Source organism: Lynx rufus, unplaced genomic scaffold (assembly GCF_022079265.1).
Source record: "Lynx rufus isolate CCGP_SWC_20201006 ecotype Redwood Valley unplaced genomic scaffold, mLynRuf1.p SCAF_13, whole genome shotgun sequence".
Classification (NCBI taxonomy): domain Eukaryota; kingdom Metazoa; phylum Chordata; class Mammalia; order Carnivora; family Felidae; genus Lynx; species Lynx rufus.
The window spans coordinates 22,325,117-22,336,865 of record NW_025814827.1 but is presented as its reverse complement, the minus strand read 5'-3'; positions in this window follow the sequence as shown (position 1 = coordinate 22,336,865).

The following is an 11,749-nucleotide window of genomic DNA, read 5'->3' as shown; positions in this document are numbered from 1 at the left end:
CTTGAAGGTAATCTCCCTGAGAGCAGATAATATGACTACTGTCTTCACTGCTAAACCCCTAGAACTTGTGTGACATAAAGCATTAACAGACCTTAAAATATTTGTCAAATCAATGAATGAATAAGTAAAATTTAACCCCTAAAAGTGAACAAGTTGGAGCACGAATGGCCACTTGCCAGGCATTGTGTTAAATGCTTTATATCTGATACTTTAATTCTTAACAATTCTGTGATTTGAGTGGATAACTGTTGTTATCCCCATTTTATAGATGAGGGAATTGAGGCTTTGTGAGTTTTTTTCAGTATCACACTTGTTATATGTGCTGGAGCCAGCGTTCAAACCCATGCCTTTCTGGTTCCACAGCCTGAGCTTTGACCACTTTGTTCTTTTGTTTCACTGCCTTTTGACATAGAGAGCAGCAACAGTAGGAAAGGTAATAATAACGATGGCTGTGCTTATTGAATACTGTGTTCTTATTACTATGCTAACGATTTATAAAAACTATGTTTATTGCTGTCAAAAACTTGTGAAATAGGAATTATTGTTGTCTTCATTTTATAGATGGGGAAACTGAGGCTTAGAGAGAACCATCTAACCACTCATAAGCTATTTAGATAATTTTGAATACAAATCAACAGAACAGCCACACAAAATCCATGTAACTTAATTTTTGCCATATTTCAACTATTGAAGCACACAGACCTTTCTAATAATATTCAGAGAGGCAGTTTCACACCAGAAGCTTTCTCAGAGGCTGGTGTCTCACAAATGATAGACCCTCTGTTTCTGGGAGCTTTTTGTGTTACTTCCAACAATTATTTTTCATTTCCCTCTGCTGAGCAAGCCAGTCATTGGTGCCCTCTCATCTAGTTGCTCTCTGGATGACAAATCACATTACTCTGAATTTCCCATCACTTTCTAACTATTTCTAAGGCCAGTGGTCAAAAACGACAAATGAAACTTTGATCACCTGTCTTCATAACAGGGAGTCCTAGCTTCCAAAGGCCCCTAGTTGCTGGTCACAAGGTCCATGGCTTCTGGAGGCCCCAAAGAGGGACTCAGATCAGGCAGACACAAACATTAAAGGTTTTGAGCTGTATTAATTTCCTGTGCCTTCCAAAACAAAGTACCACAAACTTAGTGGCTTAAAACAATAGAAATATGTTCTCTCTCAGAAGTCCAAAATCAAGTTGTGTACAGGGTAATACTCCCTGGGGACCTTATTGGAGTACATGTCCTTGCTTCTTTTGCTTTTGGTGGCTCTAGGTTTCCCTTGTCTATGACTATGTAACTCAGATCTCTGCCTCTGTCTTCACATGGCCTTCTTGTCTGTCTTTTCTAAGGGCACTTGTCATCGGATTTAGAGCCCACCCTGTTAATCCAGGATGATCTCATTTTGAGACTCTTAATTGCATCTGGAAAGATCATCTTTTTAAATACCATAGTCCCTCCTTATCTGTGGAGGAAACGTTCTAAGACCTCCAGTGGATGCCTGAAATTGCATTTAGTAATAAACCCTATCTATACTATGTTTTTTCCTATGCACACATATATATGAAAAATACTAGTTTACAAATTAGGCATAAAAAGAGATTAACAACATAACTGAAGTAAAACAGAACAATTGTAACAATAAATTTTATGTGAATATTATGTAATGTTATATAACAATAAAATTTATGTGAATGTAGTCTCTCTCTCAAAATATCTTATTGTATGGTACTAACCCTTCTTCTTGTGATGATATGAGATGATAAAGTACCTACATGATGAGATGAAATGAGGTAAATAACATAGACACTGAGAAGTAGCATAACACTACTATTAACCTTCTGATGATATGTCAGGAGGATAATCTGCTTCCAGAATGCAGTTGACCATGGGTAAAGGTAACTTAAACTGTGAATAAGGAGGATTACTGTAAGATCACATATACGGGTACTGGGGTAAAGACTTGGTTGTATCTCCTTTGGGGATCACCATTCAACTCACTTCAGGGTCCATGCAGATTCCTCTCTGCTAGCTCCAAGTTTTAGCCTGGGGATGGCAAGAGGCTGAGGAATATCATTAAATGCACAGGTGCTCAGCTTTTAAACAACTTGGTGGTTACTTCCCCAGCTTTTATTTTACGAACAATTATTGTGCACATCTACTGTGCTTGGCACTAGGAGCTCAGAGCTAACCTGAACTGCAAGCCTGTTCTCTACTTCTCAAAAATCTAATCAGACAGACAAGGTCATAAATACTCATGGGTCAGTGTGGCGTGTTCTCTAAAAGAGGAACAGTACAAAGCATGCAGTGTGTTCAGTGAACATATGAAGAAGAGAGGACAGGCAATCTTGATTCTCTTCTATTACCAAGGAACTTGAGGACCAGTGAGACTGAATTGTCTAAGATCCCACAAGATGGAACCAAGGCTTAAACCCAGAGCTTCTGATGGTTACTTAGAGGCCACATGCTTCTGGCAGCTGAAAACAAAGAATTTGTCCTCTTAGAAGGCAGATCATCACATCCTTATGACTTTGGTTTCGATTCTACAAAATTCTATGAGATCTGGAGAGCTGTTGTGGAGAAAGGTCATATAGACTGGTGGTTATCTAATGTTCTTGCTTTTTGTCTCATCAAGCTTTCTTTTCTTTTTTCTTTATTTCTTTCTTTTCTGAGTCAAGAGATAGTGGATATGGAAACCCAAACTATCTTTTTTTAAAAAAAAAATTTTTTTTTTCAATGTTTATTTATTTTTGGGACAGAGAGAGACAGAGCATGAACGGGGGAGGGGCAGAGAAAGAGGGAGACACAGAACCGGAAACAGGCTCCAGGCTCTGAGCCATCAGCCCAGAGCCCGATGCGGGGCTCGAACCCACGGACTGCGAGATCGTGACCTGGCTGAAGTCGGACGCTTAACCGACTGCGCCACCCAGGCGCCCCCCAAACTATCTTTTGATAAGATGTTTTCAAGCAACATTGAGACAGTCCCTGATTTGCAAACTCTTCACAATCCAGATGGTATAGCTCAATTTTGGTGTCTGAAAGAATTTTGACCTTGAAAACAACCACCCACACCTCCATTGATAGAAGATTATTACAAAAATAATGGAAGATTGCAAACTATTATCAATACTTTTTATGCTGCCAATTAAGCTGGGTGTGTTCTCTACTCCAGGCTTACTGCTGGACTTTCTCTGTTCTGAGACAGATGTCAAAGCAATTCTGTCAAGTAGTTTCTCTGGGTCACAATTCTTTCTGGGGACACAATCTGGTCAAAGGGTTGTTGGTGAAGTCTGCTTTAAAAAATGTGTAAGTTGATTTAGCTGTTCCAAAAGGAGTTACTGCTAAGACCACTTTAGGTTCTAAGAAGTATTTTCTTTCTGTCAAAAATTATTGTAGCTGTTTTTTAGTTCACGTAGATAATGTCATAGAAAGAAGAGCATTTGTGGTTTGTTGTTCCAATATAAAAACATTAAAAATGGAAGAAGACATTACAGAAAGGAAAAGGGATAGGGGCAACATAGAAGGTGTCTTGGTTGAGTAGGAATCATCAGAAGCCCACTAAGGATATGACAAGAGGTCAGGCAGCATAAGCCCACCTAGAGTTGTACAGCCCTTGGTTACTTGTAGATATGTTCCTTATATCCTGGATTTCTCCTGTCTGATCCAAATTATGAATTGAATCCTGTCATGCTCCTGTTGAAAAGCTTCAATGACTCCCCTTAGTTCCTAAGATGGAGCTCAAACTTCTTCATTTCCCTTTTGCCCCATCCTTTGCCACATCAGCAGTCACAAGACCTGTAGCTCTCCACACAGCACACAGGCCCATGCCTCTGTGTGACACTCCTGCAGGTTCCTCAGAGTAGAATTCTCTGTTCCTGCTCATCTGCCAAAACCCTCAGTTCAAGCCTTCTCCGCAGAGGTGCTCCCTGGTGTTCCCCAATCCCCTACTCCACTTCTGTCATACACACCATCTTGCACATAGCAACTCACTAGCTAAGTGGCCTTGGGCAAGTTATTTCATCTCTATCTCAGTTTCTTTATCTATAACATGGTGATAATAGAAAGGTCATTGTGAATGACATGTAAAGCTTTTTTTTTTTTTTGAGTTCCTGAATATATATCTGCAGCAGTTTTCATAGTGTATTTAATCATAAATTTATATTTCTCTCTCCTCTGGAGTCACCATTCTATTTTCTGTCTACCAAAAATAACAGCTTCAAGTATCCTGGAGATTAGTGTTCTCGCTTAGCCAAGAAAGAGTAAAAACAGGTTTGCTTTGCTAACTTTTAGCTAATAGGTAACATAAACCTGGATTTTTTAGGAGACATAGTCTTCCTAAGAGAGAGCATAACATGTTTCTGTAAAGGAGTGGGGGCTGTGTCTCATACTTACCCTGAACCCAGAGGAGGCTGGATTACGAATCGTGCCTGACTGGCTGCCAGGAGATCAGGGTGTGGGTGGGAGCCATGGTAGAAGGATCTTTGTTCTACTATTGGTGCTATTCATTCATTGAATGAAGCTGCTACCTTGTTTTGGTGATGTGACCAAAGACGAGGGTCCTCCCATATTTCCACAGCCACATGGCTGCTCTTTCCCAGATTCCTATATAACCCTAGGGAGTTGATGGGGTTTCCAAACACATGACTGAGATTAGAATATTACAACTCAGGGCATCTGGGTGGCTTAGTCAGTTGAGCATCCAACATCTGCTCAGGTCATGTTCGTGAGTTTGAGACCCACATCGGGCTTGCTGCTGTCAGCCTGTCAGTACAGAGCAGGCTTCTGATCTTCTAGTCCCTCTCTGCCCCTCCCCCACTTGCAGCCTCTCAAAAATAAATAAACATAAACAAAAAAAGGAATATCACAACTCTATGAATAGAGGCTCAGAGCCATATATGACTTTACTTGGAGCACATAAAGCTTGTTTAAAGTTATTTTTTCTATCAGAATTATGTGGAACAAATGCATACTCCTTCCATTTACAGTTTGTATAGTTCTGTGTGTGTGTGAATGAGTGTATTTGTTAGTCTATATTTGATGGTATGTGTAATATTAGATGAAAGGGCAGGTAATAAGAGTTGCCAGACTTATCAGAGAAAAATAACAGATACTTTGTTAAATTTAAATTACAGATATTCATAGTAAGAATTTAGGATAAGAATATCCCATGAAATATTTGGGATGTACTTATATAAAAATATATTCATTGTTTATCTTAATTCAAACTTAGCTGGGCTCTTTCATTTCGTTTGGCGACGCTAGCAGGTACTTATGTCTGTGTGTGCATGTGTACGTGTTCGTGTGTGTATGTGTGTGTGTGTGTGTGTGTGTGTGTGCGCATTACTAGATGCTTGCATTGCTAGATTAGTTACTGTAATTTCCTTTTTCTCTTGTTTAACTTGACTAAAGATTCAGGGAGTCCGGGAATGGGGATAAGGAGATACATCCTAAAAGCCTGGATAGAAAAAGTTTCCCAAAATTCAGAAAGACTTCAGTTTAACAGCCGGAAGAACAAAGCTGAGAGAACTCTTAACTTCAATGGAAAGGGCCAGCTTTCAGCTATGCTTCCAGGGCCAAATAAAAGCCTGAAAGGCCTGAAGGGATATGAAGGCCATCAGTGTGTTCTGGTAAGGTGTGATGGGAACCACATGAGCGGTAGCCAAATTTGTGTTTGCTGTGTGAGCCAACACAAGTTGTTTAACCTCTCCGAGCTTTAATTTTACTGTCGGTAAAATGAAACATAAGACCTTAGAACAGTGTACCTAGGCAAAAGTGCCTGGCATGTTACAATAATTGTGAATGTTTTTGGATTCCCTGAGGTATCTTAAAACACACTGGGTTAAGTTAAGCATAATATTCAGCCAACTTCTGTGTCTCATCCCCTTCCCACCTTTTTCTCCTTCTCAGTGGGGTCAACCTTTGATACACACTATCAGGATAGCAATGCTTAGTAGCGGTATCTCTTTTTTTTGTATACTCTAGCATACTATCTAGAAATAATGGCATTCATGCCAGGCAACAGGTATAAGCCAAAACTGCCCCATGTAAACCAAATGTCCCAGGCTTACCAGGACTTCCCTTTTAAGAACTTCCATGGGTCTGCTCACATTCCAGACCTTTCCAGGTTGGGTCTCCTGGTGTACAAAGGGGCATTTCCATAAAAAAGGCAGCTTGCCTCCATGGATAACTGTGACAGTCAAGCCAGTTTATATAGAGGAGTTCATTCTCAAGATCCAGGGCTAATGTGCAAGGTAGGAATCTTAATTCCTCTTCCTCCTTCTGAGCAGTCTGGCAGAATTCTGGGCATGGTATCTGTAGTGTGCTCCCCTTGTTCCAGCTTAAATAGCTCAATTCCTCCTGTGGGCTGTACCAGGTGCTCCTGCAATAGGATATGGCTTGGACCTGGGCATTTGGAAGATTTCTTCTACTAACCTGGGTTGATAACTGCTCCATTGAAGTAGTTCATCCGTGCATCCTTTTCTCTCTTGACTACCATTTCACCAGAAGAGAATTAAATGTCCATAGATTTAATTAATTCTGCCCTTGTAAGCCAATCATTGCATGCTTTCAAGTGCATATTTGCTAATGCTGGGGCTGTCTTTGACTTGATTCTCTGTGCCAGAGCCTCTTGTGTCCATAATCCCTCCAGGCTTAGGCCAGTTGGCTGCTTCAAAGGGCCAATCATCTTGGATGGTTCCACAGTAAAGACTTAAAGTTTCTCTACAAGGCTAGACTGAAAGAGCTCTTTTCCAGCTGACTTGGTTTTATCAGCCACAATAACAGCCAGTCAATGAGCTATCTATGGACTCATGCATGGTTGATCCAATTCAGTTGTTAAGGTGCCTGAAATAACATCAATCCCATTGATTGCTTCACCATTAATGACAATCAGCCCTTATGATGACAAAAAAAAAAAAAAACAAAAAAAAACAACAACCCTTATTTGATTGGGAAATTATCAATAGAGTCATAAGCATGACATGTAGATATGGCCCAAGTGGGTCCCAGAGGACTTTTTTCCCCCTTAATTCCAAAAGATGAGTCTTCTTGATTGTGATTATAATCAGAAAATGGCACTGTGTATAAAGGGGAAGGGGGAGACAAAATGTGAGACCCACCTTAAGACAAACAGTCCTTTTCTCAGCACACATAAGGTTTTTGCTTTGATTAGTGATCATAGCCAAAAGAGCTATGTTTTAATCCTCATAATTGCCACGAATTTATAGTAGTCACTTCATTCCTCACAGAGACCCACCTGTTTTCTCAAATGCACATAAGCAGGCAATGGCACCTGGAATAGTCCATAATTTTAACACTTGTCTTGAGTCGGTGATAAATGAGCTGAATTGATGCAGAATGATTGCCTGCAATCTGCTTTTTTCTTTCCATTTTTCTTCAAATGGAAGGAAACAAAATATATATGGAAATATATATTTTATATGTATACACACACACACACACACATATATATATATATATATATGTACATACATTCTTTGCATCTTTCTGGTTTGTCTTCATTTGTTTTTTGTTTGAATAGAAAACAGCAAGTCTGATTCACTACGCATTCAGAGGAAGAAAAAGTGTTTTATGCCAAGGTTTCAAAATACACTTCATTTTAATTTTAGAAGTAGGTAGAGGCTAAGTTATACATTTTTTAAAAAATTTAAAAGTTTCAAAAAAAAAGAAAAGTTACATCTAAGGCACCTGTGTGGCTCAGTCAGTTAAGCGGCCAACTCTTGATTTTGGCTCAAGTCATGATCTCAGGATCATAGGATCAAGCCCTGCATTGGGCTCCATGCTGGGCATGGAGCCTGCTTACAATTCTCTCTCTCTTTTCCTCTGCCCTTCTCTCCTACTCATACTCTCTCATTCTTTTATTCTTTCTCTAAAAAAAAAGTTTCAAAACCTGAAATTACATTGAAACACTAAACTTATAAAATATGAGAAAGTATCCAAAAAGTCATTTTGTAGAAGAGATAATTTTTATAGAATGAGAATTCCAAATGAATACAGAAACATGAGAATGGAAACATACAAATTAAAAACATTTAAAAGTATTGACATGCAAATCCATAAACTATTTTTCCTGTTGGAAAACAAACTAATGCATTACATCAGCAGTGTATGGTATCTTTAGATAAAAATATGCTTTTTCCAGTTTGAGTTTTTTGGTTGTAGGGAAGTATGATCAGATTATGCAGGGTGGAGAAATAGAAGCAAAGGAACCAAACTAAATTAGTAGTTAATCTCTCTCATTAAAGGACATGTCATGGATAAATCCAGATTCAGAGCTCATCTTTCCTATTTCTGGTGGGCTCTGTGCATTTCTCTTTTACTCTCAGCAAGGTCAAATTATTTTCTATATTATGATTTTGACTTCTGCTTAACGGGCAGAGATGTAAGACTATTCCAATGATGGCTGTCCAAGTCTGCTTCACCTTTTGGCTAGGATTGAGAATCTTAAAAATAAATGGCCCTGTTCTATTTTCTAAGACTAGGTTATACAGCATAGTATCAACTGGACTCAATGAAACAGAATAGCAACTGTGATATTATGCACATGATCTGATAGAACTTTGTGATTCAAATTATGTAACTGAATTACCTTTCACTTCTTAATGCGTCTCCTGCATTAAACTTGACCACAGAAATCAACTTATACTTGAAGAAATGCTAACCTCTTATTTTACCATAGGGTGACAAATACTGGTCCTGTCATCAGATAATGATTTTATGGGGGGAGGAGGCTATAACCAAATTTTCTTTTGAAAATTCAAATTACATTTAAGTGGCAACTAATATTTATGGTCTTGAAGTATAGAATGCTTACCTTTTAACAAAAAGAAGTATTTCATTGTGTTCTGTAATTGGGAAAAACAGCAGGCTGTGGGACATGATGCTGTAAAAAGATCACTTGGGCTGCAGGGTGGATGGTCCTCATACAGAACAAGCTTAGGCTAGATTGAAGGGAGTCGTGCTCTTGTTTCAGAAGCTATGCTTTTGCTCTAGCTAAAGCCAACATCCCAACTCCTCTATTACTTTCTTTCCATTCTGCCCTAACTTTCTTACTCACTGACTATATGACTCTGGAGTGGGAGGGATTTATTTCCTCTAGAACTTAGTTTTCCCATCTGGAAAATGAGGATTCAAGGCTTACTCAGTGTTTCAGAAACATTTATTCTGGTGGCATATCCCTGAAAGATGCTGTTCATGCAAGCACTGTCTTTGGCGTACCCAGATTTAGCAAAGCTCAGAGTACTATGAGAATTTGTTAGTTACTCTATGATTGTGCTTCAATGGAAGCCATACATTGTTGGTTGTGGAGAAGGGAAGGTGCCCTCTGAAACATCTGCTTTTCCCCTATTCAATAAGCCTTCCACTGTGCAAATGACTGAGAATTAAGTTCCTTTAGATATAACTTGGAATGATCTCTAATTTAAATATATATATAGTTTTTGAGAGAGAGTGTGTATAAGCAGGGGAGAAGGGTGTGTGTGTGGAGAGAGAGAGAGAGATGGAGAATCTTAAGCAGGCTCATGCTCAGTGAGTAAGCCGGATGTGGGGCTCAATCCCATAATCATGGGATCATGAACTGAGCAGAAATCAAAGAGTTGGATACTCAAGCAACTGAGCCACCCAACTGCCCTTAAATATATTTTTTAAGTGCTTTGGTACTGTATTTTGCTTAACAAATTGTTTCTTACTTTGCTCCCAACTGTTTAGAAGACCTAAGTGTTCTGTGAGGTTGTAATAAGGAAATGCAGGATCTCTGAAATGAGAATGAACAGAATTCTGTTTTATCAAGTAATAAATCTCACAAATAGTATCGAGGAGAAGAAACCAGATACAAAAGAGTAAATACGGCACAATTCCATTTGCATAAAGTTGAAAACAGGGGAAATTAGCAGACTGTGAAAGAAATTTGACCGGTAGTTACATTCGTTGGGAGGAATCAGACTGGAGAGGCAGGAGGTGGACTTCTGGGGTTCTGATAAAGTTCTGCTTCTTCATTTGGGTAGGGGTGTTCAGTTTGTGAAAACTCACCCCACTCTATGCTTAATGTCTGAACATTTTTCCATACAGATGTGTTTACTTAAAATGAATACATAAATAAAAGATATGCTGGGCTAGCTGCTCTCGAAGGGAAAAATAGCACAGAATAACATCAATATTACTTGTTGAGTGTTAACCATGTGCCAAGCACTGGTAAAGGTTTATGGATACATTATCTCACTTAATTCTCACAGCACTATTAGAATACTCTTAATATCCTCAGTTTACTGATGAGAAAGCACAGAACAGACAGATAAATTAAATTTGTCCAAGGTCCACACAGGGAGTAAGCCGTTGAGACGGGTCACAGAATGCAGACTGTTGATTGCAGAGTGCATGCTCTGAACCATGGCACTTCAGTAAATGATGCACGCTGTCATAGCCCCAGGTGTGTCTGGGGGCAAGTCCTTTACTGTCCTGCAGCGTCCGTTTCCTTCACTGCCTCTTTTATAGCTCCCACACTCTGGTTTCATTTCTATTGGCTCACAGATTCAAGTGTGCCCCGCTTCCCTTTAAGTTCTTGCCCCGCTCCCCTCAGAACTCTCCTGGGACAGCCCAATGAGACATTAGCATACAAATAGAACTTTAACCTGAAGTACAATTGCAGAACACTTCTTCTTTGTGGGTGAGCGGATGCTGTATGTGAGGGTTGCCTGAATTTGTTCCAGGGCAATGCTGCCCTTGTTATTACTTAGCACAATTCTGCCAACCTTCAATCATTTTTGCCCCATCCTCGCCACCACCCAAACAGGGCCCTGGCCATGCTGCTGCAGTATTCATTAGGATGGGATTTTACCTGGATAATGCCTTTTGAGGAATGCATCCCAGCATTTGAGGCAGCTCCCAGCAGAACAACCTGCCATTTGTGATGCCTCCGTCAGGTTAAACATTTTAGATTAATCAATAAGTAAATGGCAAATAAATGGCATGAGCCCCATGTCCAATATAAATGAGATCAACGGAAGAAGCAGAAAAGGGCAGTTTCGGCATTGTCCAATATGCCTTGAGCATGCTGCCTTCAGCTCTGTCTACTTGAGGCGAAATATCTAGATGAAAAGTGAACAGTGAAGTGCATCATCCAGATGTTTTAGAACATCAGGGTGTCTGGTGTCCTTTACCTTAACACACTGACTTCATTTTGAGGTGCCAGAGGTGCTATTGTTCTGAATCTCTGTCACCCAGAAGAAAGGTCAGGACTCTGGCGAGCCATTCTCCTTCCTACAGTATAAACTGAACTGGCTGGCCCCGGAATACAGTGGGATGAAAATGCCACAGAAGAATCCCTAGCTTTGAGGATTTGCCAAACACTGCCCCAAGTATGCGTTTCATAAAGAATTCCATTCATTTCTCCCAATTCTTTCTGCTAATTTACTTCAGTTACACTTTTCAGATGTGTAATATCTCATTCTTGAGGAAAAATATGTTGCAGCCAAAAGAGCTGACCTTCATGCGTTTTCAGACTCTCTGCTGTGTACCTGACAAATGAGGCACCAAGGCCTTTCCATATTCTGTTTGGGGGTCTATTGGCTGAGGAATCCTTGGTCATCCCACCTGCCTGGCATCTAGGATCATGATGAATTGTCTCCAACTCTGGCCTCAGATTGTTTTTTAACATTTAATTTAGTTTCTTCCTGTGCTTGGATGAACATGGCCATGTTATGGATTTCTGCTCTAATGTACACCAGCAGGCTGGAAGAACAAG